Source organism: Piliocolobus tephrosceles, chromosome 6 (assembly GCF_002776525.5).
Source record: "Piliocolobus tephrosceles isolate RC106 chromosome 6, ASM277652v3, whole genome shotgun sequence".
Classification (NCBI taxonomy): Eukaryota; Metazoa; Chordata; class Mammalia; order Primates; family Cercopithecidae; genus Piliocolobus; species Piliocolobus tephrosceles.
In genome coordinates, this window is record NC_045439.1 from 47,229,597 (window position 1) to 47,249,057 (window position 19,461).

The 19,461-nt window shown below is 38.6% G+C and overlaps 1 pseudogene; it reads right to left on the reverse strand.

Moving 5' to 3' along the window:
- Positions 1-10,903: 10,903 nt before the first annotated feature.
- On the reverse strand, positions 10,904-17,764 carry LOC111554859 (annotated as a pseudogene).
- Positions 17,765-19,461: the final 1,697 nt, after the last annotated feature.

A 19,461-nucleotide genomic window follows, 5' to 3' on the forward strand; every position in this document is an offset into this window, starting at 1 on the left:
ACAAAGTCAAGAATTGGATATTTCTGTTTTGGTCCCTTATTATTACTATTTCATATACCGTTTATACAGAAGTATACAATTACCCACTTACATTCTCCAGAGCCAGGGCATTAGGCAGCATTCTTTGGGGCACCAATCTATAGTCCTTTCTCCTACACCAATAAAAATTTTAAAGATGCAAGTAACCTCCTAGACTGTTGGGAAAAGGCCCAAATCCTTCTGGAGCAATCTGCCGGTGTTTTCTGACACATAAGGATTTGCTCGCTAATGCCTCCCATGTCTCTCTGGAAGGACTTTGATGAATGAATGGCATTTTCCACTACTTGGTGAATTGTGTGCTCCTGTGGACAATAAAAATAAATCCAACCAACATGATTACATTTCAGAGAAGAGGTGACAGAGCAGGGAACAACCAATCAAAACTATCTAGAGCACCAAATAATGCCCCAGAGGAGTCATCTTGCATATCCTTGGTTCTGTTTCCATGGTAGTAAGGATTGCTTGGGACATTCAAAGGCAATTTAAATGCATTTAGGCCACAGCTTACAAGCGGATAATCTTGAGAAAATCAGAAGTGAGTAAACATTAACAGCTAGTAAAATAAGCAGTTTTGAAAACTGCACTCCATCTTGCTTGCTTTTCTGTTTAGGGAGAAATATTTTTTTTGACATCTGGAAATTATGTCTGCTTCTAACTTGGGCTTAAGATGACTCATTTCAAGACAGTGCCACATTTGCCATATGCTGGAATGCATAAACTTGAGGTTGCTTATTTTTTAAATTTAATTTTTTAGCTTAAAGGTATGAATTTGCATTACTTTTCTCCCCAGGGCCAGCCTGAGGAGTGTGCAGACCAGGCCTGGAGGGTCCTCCTCTCTGAAAATACAACTGCTCACTGATGCTGCAGGGATACAGATTCACTTCTTTAAGTTCTGTGGACATTTTAGTGTTTCAGAGTCTCCAGGGGAAATTCAAAGGTCCCTCTGTGAAGGCAGCTTAGACTGGCACCTGAAGCATCACCAGTTGTTCTCTGCTAAGACCCTGGTAGGAACCTGGAAAGAAGCCATAAGATGGACACAGAAAAAGGAAGAAGGGACTGGAAGAAGGAGGTGCCAGTAGCAAAAACAAAAAGCCTATTTTCTCATTTTACCCCTAGAGCATTTCATGATTGTAATAATAGGACAAAGGCCTTGTGTTGCTCTGTTTATTGTACAATTTTGTTTAACAGACACCTTTTTAGCACTTACTATGTGTTAGACACCAATCTATACACTTTACAAATATTAACTCACTTATTCCTTATAACCACCTTAAGGCATGAACCCTTTTATTATCCCCACTGGATAGAAGAGGAAACAGGCAGACAGAGGTTGAGGTGGAGGGTCTCAAGGTCACAAGCTAGTAAGTGGCAGATCCAAGATTCTGTATCGAAGTCTTTGGGTGCCAGCATGCCAGCCACTATACCCTGCCTATATACAATGTTTTCAATTCTTTTTGAAAGTGTTGGTATTAGAAAATAGGGATGAGAAGTCAGTTTAAGTAACAGCTAGCTCCTGGAATTTGGCTTTCAGTTAGAGAATTTATAATAATGTCTATAGCAAACTGGGAAGGCATAGTCCTGGAATTCTATTCCTTCGTCTGTTTTGTGTGGCACTTAGAGAGCTAGAGCAACTCACAACCTCTGTATTCATCTTTGGATGGAAATTTTGAAGTTCATCAGATAAGAATTTTAATTTTCAAATAAAAGAGAAGTTGAACTTTCCCAGGGGCATTTGGGCATTAGCCCAAAAGTGAAGGAAACTTCACTTTTTGATCATTCAAAAACAGAGAATAGTGGGATGAGAGAATAAAGGAGGGGCTCAAAGTATTTTGTGGAATCTGAAACTCTTCTATGTGGCTTAGATCATGGGAATTTTCTTGGCCTGCATTGTGAAGGTAGCATGACCCTTTCTCTATGAGGGATGTGAGTTATTCACTGTTTGAAACTGTGCAATTGCTTCATTATGTCCACACCCACATTTTTCTGTTTATAGCCAAAGAAAAGGCCTGCTGTTGATACTAAATCACCACCTGAAAACAAGAGTATCATAATTCTTAATTAATTCTTAATCTAAAATGTCTTACACTGTCTGGGGAACATTATATTTTATTTGAGATTGAAAAACCATCTTCAGTCATCCTTTATATGAGAAAAAGTATTAAATCTTTCTACAAATTAAAAATGTCTAGATATTCAGAGGTATTAAATCCTTAAAAATTTTTAAATAGCCTTCACAACCCTTAAAATTGTGTTTTACTTTTTAAGATGTTATGCTTTTTTACACATTAGTGAATTTAGTCACAGAACATGGGTTTTAAGCCTTCGAGAGTTTCGGAATACCTAAATGGTTACAAGCCATTGCTCAGAAGCCATTGCACTCCAAAGTCTCAACGGAGTGCTATTTTGGTCCCACACAGGACATTTGGCAATGTCTGGAGGCATTTTTGATTATCATAACTTGTGATGGTGGGAGGTTGTTACTGACATTTAATGGGTTAAGTCCAGGGAGGCTGCTAAACATCTTATAATGTACTAGACAGCCCCCTACAACCAAGAATTATCTGGCCCAAAATGTTAACAGTGCTGAGTTTGAGAAACCCTGCAATAGAGATTTGCAAAGCTATATTTGTAGAACTTTTTACACAGACCCTTAATTTTATGTTGCTTGCTTTACAAGCTCCCACTTTTAGACAGCTAGTACACCTGGGAGTTTACTGGCTCACAAAGGCACCCAGTGGGACTCAATGATCAGGGAGAATCAAGGAAGCTCTATCTCAGGGGTTAAGGGTCCAAACTACACTAAAAACAATTTTTTGAGCTAACTCAGAAAACTAATCTTTACTTATAACTTAGAAAAAATACTTGCTAAGCATTAATCTTGGAGTGAACTTTTGGAACACACCTGTCTAAAAACTTGGTCCTGCCTGGCTTTTGTTTCTCATTGCAGATCGTGGGATAACATTTGTGTCTGTATGGTTCAACTTCATGCTCCTCAGCTCCTAGAAATCTTAAAGAATAGTCATTGCCAGTAGGACCTTTTGTTGAAAGAGTACAAAGTACCACAGAGTGGTAGTAAGATGATGGACTTTGGATTCAAGTGTCATCATTTTTGGATGTGTGGTCTTCTTTAATGTAATCTTCAGGACGCTCATATGAAGATATCAATCTTAACACACTTGGTCAAATAATATGAAATGGCTTATCCATATCACATGCTCTCCAATGCCCGGCATACAGTATATGTTCAATTAATGCCAATTCTCTTCTCCCTGCTTATCTCTCTTAGGTAGAACTCTTCCCTTCCTTTCCTAGTTCATAAAAATAAAACTTGGACTCTTTTGCAAGTATTCGGAAGGGAAGTTCTGGCCTTACTTCCATCTATGATATTCCTCTACAAGGGAGTAGAAAAGATTTGATTGGTGAGATTTGGGGAAAAGAGCCCCATGAGTTCACATGGAGCTTTTGTACAGATGACACAAAAGGGCTCCCTCTGGGTGGACACAGCCCTCTGTCCACAAGGCTTGATGGACAGATGGTATCTATGTAACATAGATTCAAACCAGTGAGTATAGCTTGGCTAGTGAAATATGGGCTGGATTTCAATCCCCACCTGCTCCTTGGCTGGCACCCTGTGCAGGGAACAACCCACATTGACGTAGGCATTCTCATTTTCAGAACTGCCCTGCCTGCAAAGGGCATATTTTTTCCTCTGTTCCTGATTCTATGGGGTAATCACACCTGGATCAAGATCCAATGACAGGCTTCCAGAGGCGGGCTTGTTTTTTATTCCATGCTAGTAGACATGAGGCAGGTAGCTGTTTCCCTAGTGGGAAGGTGGCTGCTGAGCAAATCTTAGCTGATTTACAGGGTCAAGAAATCTAGACCTGGGGGAAGGAATAGGAAGCTTGGTCTTGCCTGAAGGTCCGTGTAGCAAGAAAAAGGTCTCTTTCTTTCTTTCTTTCTTTCTTTCTTTCTTTCTTTCTTTCTTTCTTTCTTTCTTTCTTTCTTTCTTTCTCTCTCTGTCTCTCTCTCTCTCTCTCTCTCTCTCTTTCTTTCTTTCTTTCTTTCTTTCTTTCTGATGGAGTCTTGCTCTATCACCCAGGCTGGAGTGCAGTGGTGTGCTCTCTGCTCACTGCAACCTCCTTCTCCCAGGTTCAAGTGATTCTCATGCCTCAGCCTCCCAAGTAGTTGGGATTACAGGTGTCTGTCACCATGCCCAGCTAATTTTTGTATTTTTAGTAAAGACGGGGTTTCACCATGATGGCCAGGCTGGTCTCAAACTCCTGACCTCAAGTGATCCTCCTGCCTCAGCCTCCCAAAGTGCTGGAATTACAGGCATGAGCCATCTTGCCCAGCCCATGTAGCATTCTTCATATCATTCCTGACTGTTGTTCAATTGGTTCAGAATCTATAGAGGAAAGAGGTGAGATGAACATTTAAGAAACTCCAAGCCAGGCACTAAGACACACGCCTGTAATGCCAGTGCTTTTGGAAGCCGAAGTAGGAGGATTGGAGGCCAGGAGTTTGAGACCTGCCTGGGCAAAGTAGTGAGATCCTGTTGCTAAAAAAATTTTTTTACATAATTAGCGGAGAGTAGTAACACACTCCTATAGTCCCAGCTGCTGGGAAGGCTGACCTGGGAGAATGGCTTGAACCCAGGAGTTCCAGGCTGCAGTGAATTACGATGAGGCCACTGCACTCCAGCCCAGTGACACAGCAAGACCCTGTCTCTAAAAAATAAATAACAAATATGTAAATACAGCTAAAATAAAACAAAAGAAACTCCAACACGTTTATGTGGTCATTGATTCATTTTTACTACAAATGCTTTCCAGCATTTTCATGTGGCAGGTACAATGATATAACTTAGGGATAAAACTTTGAATCATATATAATTCTCTGCTCTAAAAGTACTTACAGCCCAGTAGGAAAGAGAAACAAGTCACAACAACATGGTGTAACTAGCTGTCTAATAGACATATATATGGGGCGTTTGGGAACATGAGAGTAGAACAAGAACTTAGTCTGTGAGGGGCAAAGAAATCCAGAACTCCTCTCCCAGGAGAGGTGACACCTGAACTGTCTTGAAGACAGAGTAGACGTTTTGCAAGCATATATGGAGGTGAGCGGGAACATGGAACCTAGGGTGATGCTTAAACTTATGGCTTGGGCAACCACGTGAATAGTGGGGGTAGTAATTAGGGATGAAGAGGTAGAGAGAGAGAGTTTTGGATGTGTTGCTTGGAAATGATGGCCTATGTGTGTCACCTGGAGTTGTGTAGTAGCCATATATGGCAGATACTGTATTAAATGATTTCTATGTTTTATTTCATTTACTTTTTCCCAAACTGTATGAATTATATACAATTATCTCTACCTTACAGATAAGGAAAGCAAGGCTTTTCTCAAGGCCATACAGTGGCAGAGCTGCAATTTGAATGCAGGTGTGTCTATGCCAAAGCCCATATTCTTTCCAGGATCTGAAGCTGCTTCTGGGCTAGATAATAGAGGTCAGGGCTGAAGAGTCTGGTTTGGGGATACTTAAGCCAGAAATGATGACTCACTCTGCATTTGCATTTGCCTTGTTACAATTGCGTCTAGATGTTCTTGTCATAGTAATTTACATCACATAATTTAATTTATACTATTCTTTCTTCTTTTTTTGTAATATAAGAGCTAATTGTGCAGTGGTATCTTTTTATTATTGTTTATTTTTTCTTACCTTGTAAGTCAAAATTCAAGCCATAATTCAGTCCGTTTTAATGCTATTAACAGTTTGCTGGCTGACTCCCAACCAACCACAATTTAATCTGCTTTGATAGGAGCATACTATTTTCACAGGCAGAAGAACCGATCATTGTAGTCAACCCAGCTCACAGCTTAAATGTGGTCTCAAGAAGATAAAAAGTTTATCCCATGAGCTAGAACTAGCATATGCATTATAAAACCTGCAGCTGGTGATGCCACAAAGAAAGCATTTATTTGAGTTTATTTTTGAAGCTGCCAGAGTAGAAAAACAGTCTGCTTTCACTCTGACCAGAACTGACCCTCTCTTCTATATCTCTCTCTCTAGCTTTTCCTCATCTCTATCTCCATCTCTTGGTTTCTCTGACTCTGTATTTTCCTTCTTTGTTAACACGTTGGAATTTATTGTTTAAACTTATAATTCTCAAAACTAGAAAATCAAGGCCTCTTTTGGAAGAGGAAAATGTTATTTGACAGGATTAATAGGCATAGGGGAATATCCAAACAGCTAGAATGTCCTGGTTTTCATGTACCTTTCATTGAAGTTAAGAATAAACATCCAAAATTCTTCGTAAATCATGTTGGACACAACTATTGAGTAATAAATACGAATCATCCAGTAGAGGGCAATGCTGACTTACTTATGGGTGCCTTCAGTAGAAAATGCAAATTAAGTAATAAAAGACTTTTCTAGATGTAAATTGTTCAGCCAACATGCAGATCAGATGATTCTTAATACAGTAAAATCATATTAATTAACATTTAATTGAATCAGATCTTGTAATAATTTGCTCAAAGACTAAATTAAATAATAGTTTTTAAAAGCCCTGGGCTGAGAATTAATGAATCCGCTTTCACTTTTCCTCTAAACCTGGGGCTCTGTGGCCTTTAGATAGCCTTTTAAGCTCTCCGAGCCTCATTTTCCTCACCTAGAAAATGACACATTTGGCCCAGATAGAGGGTAAATTCCCATTTGCTTTAAGAAGCACTTATTCTATGAACCAGTATGTGAAGTATATTAATTCTGTAAAAGAGATTTTCTGGGGAAGTTTGAAGGGGTAATTTCCAATCCTCACTCATCATCAGAATCACTGAAGTAGTCTCATTCCAAAGCCTTTGCAGGACTTTCCAGGAAATAAAGGGGACTAGATTGTAAGTGGTGTGAGAGAACGCACATATCACTGGCTCTCCTGAGACTTCAACCTTTATATACTTAAGAAGAACTTCTGATGTCATACCAAGAAAACAGTTTGAGTTCAAGATAGACACTTGACGTACATCAGGACATCAGAGGGCAAGAATTATCTAGTGCTCATGTAGCTCATCTAGTTACGAGTGCTCATGGAGCTGGTTCTTCCCTCCTTACTGAGTCATGGAAGACTATACTTGCCAGCCTCCTTGCTTGCATTCTCACACAGAACTTTTTCTGTAAAAAGCCAGATAGTAAATATATTATTCTTTGTGAATCATATGGTCCCTGTCACAATAACCAATTCTAGTGTTGTGCAAAAATAACTGTATCATTTGTCTATATCTTGTAACAATTTACCCAAAATTCAGTGACTTAAAGCAGCACACATTACCTCAGTTTCTGTTGGACAAAATCCTGGCATGAACTCACAGGGTTCTCTGCTTCATGGTCTCTCACAAGGCTATAATTAAGGTGTAGGCCAGTGGTATGGTCTCTTACGGAGGCTCAACTGGGAGAAGATCTAATTTGAAGCTCACTTACATGGTTGTTGATTGGATTCATAGAGTGTTTGACTGAGAGCCTCGATTCCTTGTTGGCAGAGGCCACTTTCAGTTCCTTGCCTGTGGGCTTTGCACACATGGCAGCTTGCTGCATCCATGCTTGCAAGCTGAGAAGGCAAGAGTGAGAGAATAACAGCAAGAAGAGGTCACAGTCTTTCCAAATTGAACCACAGAAATGACTCTCCATCATTTTTTTTTTTCCGAGATGGGGTCTTGTTATGTTTCCCAGGCTGAAGTGTAGTGGCTATTCAGTGGTGTTATCATAGTGCACTATAGCTTCGAACTACCTGGCTCAAGAAATCCTCCCACCTCAGCCTCCTCAGCAGCTGGGACTATAGATGCATGCAGCAATATCCAGTTTCCCATCACTTTTGCTCTATTGTATTTTTTAGAAGCAAGTGACTAGATCCAGTCCCCATTCAAACAGGAGAATTGCATAAGGATGTGAATACTAAGGGAGAGGGATCCATGTCAGGAGATACCTGACACAGCAACCATGGACAGTATAACAATGAGTGGGCAAAGATGTGTTCCTATAAAACTTTATTTATAGAAAAAGGAAGATAGAGTAATGTCAGCAAAAATGGTAGAGTAGGTAGCTCCCAGAGCATGTCTCTCTACAGAAAAATCAAAAACTCAAGCAAAAACTCTCAGAATCAACTTTGTTGATTAAGAATTCCTTAAAACAGACAAAAAAAAAGTACAGCTCCAAAAGTGAATACTGAATGAAGAAAAAGGGAACTAAAAGTGGTAAGTTATCAAAGAGAGTAAAAATGTAACTAGCAAATGGAAGAAAATATTTGCAAATCATATATCTGATAATGGATTAATATTCAAAATATACAAAGAATTCTTATAACTTCACAATAGCAAAACAACAGCAACAACAGCATACACACAAAATAGCTCAAATATGGGCAAAGGACTTGAAACAGCATTTCTTCAAAGCAGATGTAGAAATGGGCAATAAACACATGAAAAGATGCTCAACATCACTAACTATTAGAAAAATGCAAATCAAAACCATAATGAGATACCGTGTTATATTCATTAGGATGGTTACTATCAAAACTTAGACAATAACAAGTGTCGCTAATAATGTAGAGATATTGAAACCCTTATGTGTTGCTCATAATAGCCACTGTGAAATACAACATAACGGTTCTTCAAAAAGTTAAGCATAGAATTATAATATAATCCAGTAATTACACTTCTGGGTCTATACCCAAAAGAATCGAAAGCAGAAACTTACACAAATATTTTTCCTTTTTAGTTGACATGTAGTAATTTTACATATTTATGGGATACAGAGTAATATTTTATACATGTATGCAATGTGCATTGATCAAATCAGGGTAATTAATATATCCATCACCTCAAACATTTATATTTTTTGTGTGTGGGGAATATTTGAAATCCTCTCTTCTAGCTTTGTGAATAATTAATACATTATTATTAACTATATTCAGACTATAGTTCTTATAGTACTATAGAGCATGATAATTTATTCCTCCTATCTAGCTGTAATTTTGTGTCTGTTAACTGACCTCTCTTTATCCTTCTCTTGCCCCTACCCTCCCCAGTCTCTAAGAACCGTAATTCTACTCTCTACTCCTATGAGCTTACTTTTCTGACTCCCACATATGACTAAGAGTATACAATATCTATCTTTCTCTCACACAAATATTCACCAATATTCATAGTATTATTCATTAAAAGGTGGAAATCACCCAGATTTCTATTGACAAAAGAATGGATAAACGAAATGTAGCATATACATACAGAGGAACATTATTCAGCCTTTAAAAGGCAATGAAATTCCAAAACATGCTATGACATGGATGAACCTCGAGGATATTATGCTAAATGAAATAAGCTAGACATCAAAAGACAAATATTATATGATTTCATATATATGAGGTAACTGGAATACTCAAATTCATAGAGAAAGAAAGTAGAATAATGGTTACCAGGGCCAGGGGAAGAGGATAGGGAGTTATTGTTTAATGGATACAGAGTTTCAGTTTGAGATAATGAAAAAATTTTTCCAAATTTGGATCACATTTGCACAACAATTTGATTATACTTAAGGCCATTGAATTGTATATTTAAAGATAGTTAAAATGTTAAAGTTTATTATGTATATTTTACCATGATAAAGAATAGATGGAAAAAAAGAGTAATCTCTAGCTACAGAGATGAAATATAGCATAGTGATAAAAATCACAGATTCTAGAGTTCCACCTCCTACAAATCCTGGCCCTGCCATTTACTAGCTGCATGACATTAACTTCTATATCCTTCAGTTTTTTCACTTGTAAAATGAACATAATAATAACACTATCTCACAGGATTGTTCAGAAGATGAAATTATTTCATATTTGTAAAACCTTCAGAAAAATACCTGGCTATATAAGGGTTTATTAAATAAACATTATAATACTGTTCTTTATCTTGCTTTTAAGTTTCAATTTTTGACAAAAAATTATAAAGCACTCCAAGAAACAAGAAAGTATGGCCCATTCACAGAAGAAATGAACAAAAACTATCTCTGAGAAAGCACAGCAGACATTGGACTACCTAGTCAAACTGTCTTAAATATGCTCAAAGAGCTAAAGGAAACCGCGGACAAAATGTGAGAGAAAATCAGGAAAATGATAATTAAATAGAAAATATCAATAAAAAATAGAAATTATATAAAGAAACCAGACAGAAATTTTGGACCTAAAAAGTAGAGTAACTGAAATAAAAATTTCTCTAGAGAATTTTAATAGCATATTTGAGCATGGTGATAGAAAGATTAGCAAACATGATGATAGGTCCATTGAAATTATTCAGTCAAGGAATGCAGAAAAACAAACAGTGCCTGAGAGACCCATGGGATGCCATTAAACAAACCAAATACACATACTGTGAATCCCAGAAGGAGAGGAGAGGACAAAGTGGTCAGAAAAAAATATTTGAACAAATAATGGCTAAAAATTTCCTGAATTTGATTTTTAAAAATTAAAACATGAATCTAAACATTTAAGGAGCTCAATGAACTCCAAGAAGGATAAATGCAAAAAGAATCATGCCAGGACACATAATCAAATTATCAAAAGACAAAGATGGGGAAGCAACTCATTATGTACAAGTGATCTTTAATAAGACTGTTGATGGGTTCCTCATTAGAAATCATGGAGGCCAGAAAGTAGTGGGGTAATATTTTTAATTTTTAAGATTATCTTGTTATTGTTTCTGTTTTGTCTTTTACAAGATGAAAATTTAATAAAAATTGGTCAGTGAGTATGTGTAATCCGCAGGGCTATATAGTTACATGGGATTGTGGTAGGAATTTAAAATAGAATAGATGCTGGAGTAAATGTTACATATTATCATCATCTGACTTGTCTTCTTCATTCAAAGATTCTTTAGCATATTTATCTGCTTATTTCCTTATGCCTTTTGAAACAATGTCATGTCTTCCTTTAGTTAAACCACTAACCCAGCTGAGTTCTTAAGCTTTATCCTTAACATCATCATGTACTATGTAAATCACTTGAGCAACTTCTTTAACAGTGTCATAGCAGGTCATTGCTTTCATTGGAAGCTTTTCTATTTCTGTTTTACAGCTTGCCTGGCTTTGCCCATGGTACAGCCCCAATAACCATATAAAACACCTGATGAGTCAATCATGGAAAATTGTGCACTGTCATTCATACTGTAAGACCCTAACATGAAACTGAAGGCAAAAGATCTAACAGCACTGTAGAGTGTATATGCATGTATATACATGTCCACTGTGTTTGCAAGATGTTTTAGTGGAGTGTTATAGCAAAAGTTAGATTTAAAGTTGGAAACTTCTTCTCTTGCTATGTCTGCTAAAGAGCAAGCAACTGCCAACAAACCTGCTGCCAGCATTCCAACATTCCGATCCAATGTGCTGATCAACATTAATAAGTTGTTTGTTGGAAACTCCTTCACAAAGTTTTGAAAGCACTAATTTTTTTAGACCCCAAAAGCAATGCTATGTTTATATATTATTTCAATCACTATACTATTTCCCACAGCCTTCATAGCATATTCAACTTGAAAAGCTCTTTCACCAGAAGAGAATGTAGAGGGTGACAGGTCATACTTAGGGCCTGATGGGAGGTGATTGAATCATGAAGGTGGATTTCTCATGAATGGTTTAGCACCATCTCCTTGGTGCTGTTCTTGTGATAGTGGGTGAATTCTTGCAAAATCTGGTTGTTTAAAAGTATGTAGCACCTCCTCTCCCCTCTTGCTCTCTCTCGCTCCTGCTCAGGCCATGTGACATACCTACTCTTCCTTTGCCTCCTGTCATGATTGTAAGTTTCCTGAGGCCTCCCCAGAAACCAACCAGATGCCAGCATCCAACTTCCTTCACTCTCTGTCCCGCAGGAGAGACTAGGCAATGTTACCCATTTTATAACTTCAGGTCAACATTGTATTAGAAATTCCTGACAGTGTGCAAAAAAAAAAAAAAAAAAAAAAAAAGAAATCAAGATATAAGAGTTGGGAAAAAGAAATTAGACTATAATTATATTATAAATAATAGGTTTAATTATATAGAGAACATATAGAATTTAAAAATAGGAGAATTTAGAAATAGTAGAATTTAGCACAGTGCCTTGTTATAGAAGCAATTTATAATAGTTAATTTCATATTCATATACCAGCAGCAAGCAACTAGAAAACATAATTTAAAAGAACATAAAATTTGAAATAGCATGAAGTAATATTGAGTACAAAGGAACAATACAGCCATGTGTTGCTTAATGGTGGGAATACATTCTGAGAAATGGGTTGTTAGGTGATTCTGTCATTGTGGGAACATCATAGAGTGTACTTACACAAACCTAGATGGTATAGCTTACCACACATCTAGGATAGATACTATACCCTAGGCTACAAACCTGTGTAGCATGTTACTGCACTGAATACTGTAGGCAATTATAACACAATGGTAAGTATTTGTGTATCTAAACATATCTAAATACACTCTTAATTCGGCAATTTTACTCTTAGGAATTCATCTCATAGAAATTCAGCTCATAGAAGTAACAGCATCAGTATAGAAGGAACACACATACACAAGGATACAAACCATTGGTTGTAGTTATTTAATGCGAAAAGAAAAGAGTTTTAATGCCCATCAGTAATGGATATGATTGAATAATTGTGATATATCTATTCAATGGAGCAGTGAACAGTGATTAAAAAGAAAGTGTCAAATCTACTGAATCTATCTGGAGGGATGTTCATGATATTGGTAAACTGGAAAGGCAAGTCTCAGTGTGAAGTGTATAATACAATACTGTTTTTATAAGTTCAACCAAAAAACCACAGGGATATTGCTGGTATTTGATCATTTTTAAATCTAATAAAATGGAAAGTTCATAAAATTCATTATAATATTTGAGAATGTTTATATGAGAAAGGGAACGTTGTAGGAAGGCTCATCCCAGGCTCTGAGCTATGGTTAGCCTACTGTGGTAGGTGACAGTTCACACAGGGAAGATTTTTAATAGAGATGAGATCTTGCTATGTTGTCCAGGCTGGTCTCAAATTTATGAGCTCAAGTGATCTTCCCACCTCTGCCTCCCAAAGTGCTGGGATGAGAGGTGTGAGCCACCATGCCCAACTTAAGTATTATTTTTGACACCAGTGAAAATTTTTAAAAGCTCCCACACTCCTAGGAAAGATTTACAGCCAGTATACAAGATCAATCACCAGAAATGATTTTAAATCTACTTAATCAGTCAACAACTCACCTCTACAAGCATGCTTCTGGAAGCCATTCCAGCAGCAACAACCCCTTGCTTGTGAAAGCAAACCACCTGGGAATGGACTGCTTCAAGGAACATACCACTGAGTGCCAACGAATCTACTAAAGTCTCACTCAAGTAACTACAGTTCTTCAGCTGACATTGACCTACTCTGCCAGTCACCAAACTCCATGCTTCTGCAGAACCGTATTAAGACCAGTTCCCTGATTTGCTTAGAGAGACTGGGCCTGGTCAGCATAGCTCTCCCTTATATAACCAAGCAATAAATTCAGCTTTATTTTTTGTTTATTGTGATGGTCTGAATTGTGTTCCCCTGAAATTAATATGTTGAAGTTTTAACTCCTAGTACCTCAGAATGAGACTGTATTTGGGGATGAGGTTGTTAAAGAGGTGGTTAAGGTAAAACAAGGTCATGTCAGTGGGCCCTGATCCAATATGATTGACGATGTACTTTTAAGAAGAGGAGATTAGGACACAGATGCACACAGATAAAAGACTATGAGAAGACAGGAGGAAGATGGCCACCCACTATCGCAGGACGAGCCACAGACAAAACTCCTTAGATATTGGGTTAAAGAAGGAAGGAGCTTTATTCAGCCAGGAGCTTCCACAGACTTGCATCTTAAAAGCCGAGCTCCCCGAGAGAGAAATTCCTGCCCCTTTTAAGGGCTTACAACTCTAAGGGGGTCTATGTGAGGGTCATGATCGATTGAGCAAGTATGGGGTACATGACTGGGGCTGCATGCACTGGTAATCAAGACAGAACAGAACAGAACAGAAAATTTCGCAATGCTTCTTCACACAATGCCTGGAATCTATGGATGATACAAGCAGCTAGGTCAGGGGTTGATTTTTAACACCAGGATGGAGGTGCTGCGCTGGGCTATCTGACTATTGATCTTATTTTTGCCTTTCTGTAACTTTTGCTTCCTCTTTCTTTTTCTGAGGTATGACACAAGGAGAGAGGGGTGGTCTTCCTTACTTCAAGTCAAGGAGGAGGATCTCAGAGGAAACCAGCCCTGTCAGCACCTTGACCTTGAACTTCTAGCCTCCAGCACTGTGAGAAAATAAATTTCTGCTGTTTAAGCCATCCAGTCTGTGATACTTTGTTATGGCGGCCCTAGCAAATTAATGTAGTAATGTTTATTTTGGATATTGAGGTCTCTCGACACTAGAAATCAACATCAAAATTCTTACCGAATGAGGGTAATGACCCTGGACTTTGCCTGAGCACTTCTGTCTCCAAGTAACAGGCCTCAGTGCTGTGCTTGGGTTCCTGGCCCTCAGGTTAGTGGTTTTCACTTGGACCTCAGGGTGGGTGCAGAGGCAGGCCACATCTTTAGGGTAGGGGGTTTACCTATGGGGGCACCAATACATTCCTTAACATTTCTCGTAAGCTAATTTGAGTGGGTCTCTGCCATTTGCAGTTAAGAGTACTGACTGATTGAGACATTAGTACCCAGAAGTAGAGTGCTAGAAATGAAAGATACTAAAATGTGAACTGTTGTGTCAAGGTGGGGTAGGACGCAGTGAGGCTCTCTCCATCTCCCTCCATCCCTGGGTGGGAAGTGGGCAGTCTTTATGATATGGTAATAAAGCAGCTCATTAAGATGTTATTGTAGTTTCTTTGGGATTCAGACCTGTACCTGCTAAGATGGAAGCTTCAGGGAATCCAGCAGAACAAAGTTAGGCTGCTCTGGTGTGAGAGGCAGTATCATATGGTGGTTTAAGAGCAAAGACTGAAATTGGACTACCTGGGTTCAAAGACCCTATCTCCTAGCTGTGTGACCTAAGGCAAGTTACTTAATCACAATTAAGCTTCCTCATCAGGGAAATGGGAATTAAAATAGTACCCAACTAACTGGATTATTGTGAGGATTAAGGGATTTAATATATATAAAGAACTTAGAATAGGCCTGGCACTTAGAAAGCATATGGACAGGTTAACTCCTGTTGTGTTGGTTACTTCTTGTGGCTCCTGCCAAGATCCTACTAGAAAGAGATGAGCCTTGGTCTTAGATAGCTGGGAACAGCATACAGCTTTGTTAAAACAGATCATGCTCCTCACTGCTCTCATGCACCATCTCAGCAGACAGCAATCCAAGACTGCTTAGGGTTCGGAATCACAAAACCAAATTCCCCGCTAAGGCTAAATTTGGTCTGAACAAAAGTAAGGGCAAGGCAAAATAGAATAGACATTAGACAGGGACCTGAAAGGATCCAGAAATGGGACTTTACATCCCACAGAGGAAACAGGTTTCCTGTATGTTTCCATACAGTGACAGAGAATAGACCAGTGGCTGGCTAGGGAAAAGGTGGAGGAGGGGTGGATTTCAAAGGGTCACCCCTTTTGGGGTTGATGGAAATGTTTACCTTGATTGTGGTGATGGTTTCACAGGTGTATATATTTGACAAACTCATCAAATTGTATACCTTAAATATGTGCAGTTTCTTGTACTCGAATTATACTTTAGTAAAGGTATAAACAAGAGAGAGCAAGAGGTAGAAGCTGCAATATCTTCTATGACCTGTCCTTGGGAGTCACACACTCATCATTTCTGCAGCATTCTACTGGTTGCAGTGACCAACCCTGATACAACATGGGAGGGAAATACATGGTGGTTTGCACACAGGAGGTGAGCATTCATGGATCCGTCTGGGGGATTTCTGGCCATCCCTCTATGTAGAGAGAACAAGATGTACAAGGCCTTGAGGTGGGCTGGCATTCCAGAAAGCCTTAACTGATTACTCACCTCTGCTGAAAAGTTGACTGTTACTTGGTGCAATGGCTTTTTCGTTTTTTGGTTTTGTTTGTTTGTTTGTTTTGTTTTTTTGAGACAGGGTCTTGCTCTGTTGCCTAGGCTGGAGTGCAGTGGCACCGTCAGTCTCGGCTCACTGCAACATCTGCCTTCCAGGCAGTCTCAAGCGATCCTCCCACTTCAGCCTTGGTGCAATGTATTTTAACATATCATCTGTCACATCTTCCAAAATTTGAGTCCCAGGTTCTCCAAAACCTCAATGGGTTAGTTAGACTAACCACTTTCAATGCCTAAGTCTTCTAACATGTCAAGTTCTCCTCTGACCTTACGCTTTGGTTTATGAAGAGTGAAATTATGAGAAGTGTCAGCATGTTTGCAAGTCGATGGGATGGAGTATGATTTAAGAAGCAAGAAAGAATCTTGTTTTTCTTAAATCTAAGAGCATAAATTTCTGTTCACTCTGCTTATCTCCAAGGCTGGTCCTGGCTGGAGATGGGGGAGAAAAAAGAGAGAAAAGCATTGAGCAGTTTTGGAATTTTAAGAAAATATTTGCATATTTTAAGAAATTTAACCTAATTTTTTTAACTTTTTACTTTAAAATTATTATAGATTCACAGGAAGTTGCCAAGATGGAACAGATGTGTACCCTGTACCCCGTTCCCCCTACTAGTAATTTTACATAATTTTAAAACAATAACAGAACCAGGGGATTGGTATTGGCAAAATCCACAGACCTCATTCAAATTTCACCAGCTTTGCATGTACTCATGTGTGTACGAGTGTTTGAAGTTCTAGATTTGAATAACCACCACCACTACTAAATCATATACCAAGATATATAAAGGGAAGTTTGAAACGCGGCATTTAAGAGAGAGAGAGAGTGAGAGCCATAAACTGCTTATGTTGAAGAGTCTCAGGATACTGTGGAAATTGGCTAATCTAAACAAACAATCGATGCACTGATATGGCGAACTGCTTGTGGTGAATAGTGGAGTGAGATATTCCTATTGAGGGATCCCATGAGATAAGAAAATAACTTATATTTTCTTATAAATAAGACTCTATAAGACCTTGTCTGCCTGAAGAATATCAGAAAACTAGACAATGACCTGAATGCTTGTACCTAGGGTATAGCCAGGCAGGTGTAAGCCGGAGCATGTGGAGGGAGGCAGCTAATAGATTGCAGAGCTCCTCTCCACTGTGGCCAGCCAGGTTGCAGGATTTCTGAGTAAGGGTGCTGTGAGTGTTTGGGGCAGGGCAATTCTTTGTTGGGTATGTCTTTACATAGTGCCCAGACCTTTAGCATTCTGATGGCACCCTGGGTAGCTGGCACTATGGCAACTGTTCATCCAACACATTTCCAAAAGCATCTAAGGGATGTGAAAGCACCCTCAATCAAAAACCACAAACCCCTTCTTGTTCTTGAGGAAAAATATTCCCTCCCTAGACTTCCTCGGTTCCTGTTTCCACTCACAGCTTCCACTCACTTTTTCTTTTTCCCCCGCCCAGGGACTGCCAATCTTGGAGGATCTGGATTTTTAAAGTGATTTTTGTGTAATTCTTTTGTTATGGAAGGCGGCAATTGCTTACGCACAGCTGCCTTCATCTTAGCTGACCTGAATGGGCCTTAGCTGCCATGGATGGGCCTGAGCCCAGACCATCAAAAGCGGCCATTACTAAAAGGAGGGAAGGCGGGGTAGCATTCTATTACATCTGCAATTAAAAATGAAGGTTACCTGTTATAGAAAGACTTTGGGACCCCTTGGTTGGGACTTTATTCAAAGCATTTTAATAATACTCAGAGAAGACTGACATATTTAATGCTAGCAACTCTCATTTTAACATTGACTTCGAAACTTCAAGGAGGTTTTAAAAAATTGAAATTTAATTTTTAATTTTTGTGGGTACATAGCAGGTGTATATATTTATGGAGTATGTGAGATACTTTGATACAGGTATACAATGTGTAATAATCACTCATGGTAAATGGGGTATCCATCCCCTCAAGCATTTATCCTTTGTGTTACAAGCAATCCAATTTTACTCTTCTGGTTATTTTAAAACATACAACTAAATTATTATTGACTATAGGCACCCCATTGCGCTATCAAATACTAGGTCTTATTCATTCTTTCTAACTATAATTGTACCCATTAACCATCTCCACTTCCCCCCAACCCTCTCACTACTCTTCTCAGCCTCTGGTAACTATCCTTCTACTCTCTCTGAAGGAGGTTTAAATTTCAAGGAAAGGAGAATTCAATCAATGTGGGCTTACTGTTTTTCATGTCAACACTAAGCTATGTATTGCAGACTCTTCAAAAGAAGCATCAGATTTGCTACTCTATTTCAAGGATTCTAAAGTTCTATTGCAACAATAATCTATTAACCCCGAAAATAATTAAAAAACAATTTCAGACATAGTTCAGAAGTAATTGTGGAAAGAGGTGAGATTAGGGTGGAGATGACTGTGAGTCCAGATAACTCCAAAAAGCTTTTTTGAGAAGGATGAGGGTGCGGAGGTTTATAATAGGATTAAAAAAAAGAGAAGGAAGAGCTGTCTAAGGAAATTTTATTACTGCAAGTAACATTCTTCAAAACATTTGAAGAAAAACAAAAGTTTGGCACGCAAGACTGGAAAAAGAAAGCAACATTGGGGAAGGAAGTCACTGCTTCTTTTATTTCCATGACTGTTTTAAAGTCATATTTAGTTTCAGCTAAGGAACAGCCTTTGACATCAGAGCATACAAGGTATTCTAGGAAATAAAGAGGATGAAAGTTCTACTGCATCAACGTCCAGAACTTTCTCCATTTGGTCACAGGTCGTTCTCATACATGGCCTAGTATCTATGCACTCTAACTGGGTCCCTCTGAGGCTTGTGAATGGAAAGCCCTCTTGCTTTCAAATACTTGAAAACAAGAAAGATGCTACTGTTAATGCCTTAAACACATGTAGGTATTTAGTGGGAAGTAATGAAATGTTTTGAAGCTCATTTCAAACGGAAATTAATCAAGAACAGTAGTTTACTCTTTTGTGTATTAGAGTAGGCAAGACCTTGGTGTTTTCATTACGTTCTCTGTTTTTATTTGCTGTTTATATTAGGATGTGAATCATGGCTTGGGTAAAGGGAGGATCTGGTACCAAGCTAGGCTTTGGTTGCCAAACAGACACTTTAGCTGAGAGTAAGTTTGTGTGTGGTCAGAATCAGGTTGTAAGGTGCCAACACAGCACATGGCTTCAGTCTTTTTTTCTCTAATTGTAAAAGGTCCTTGTCCCCATGGAGGGACCATTGCCTTGACTTGTGGGGTCTTGAATGATAGCCACACTCTTCAGCACTCTCTGGACCTCATGAAAAGATACTGAAACTTGA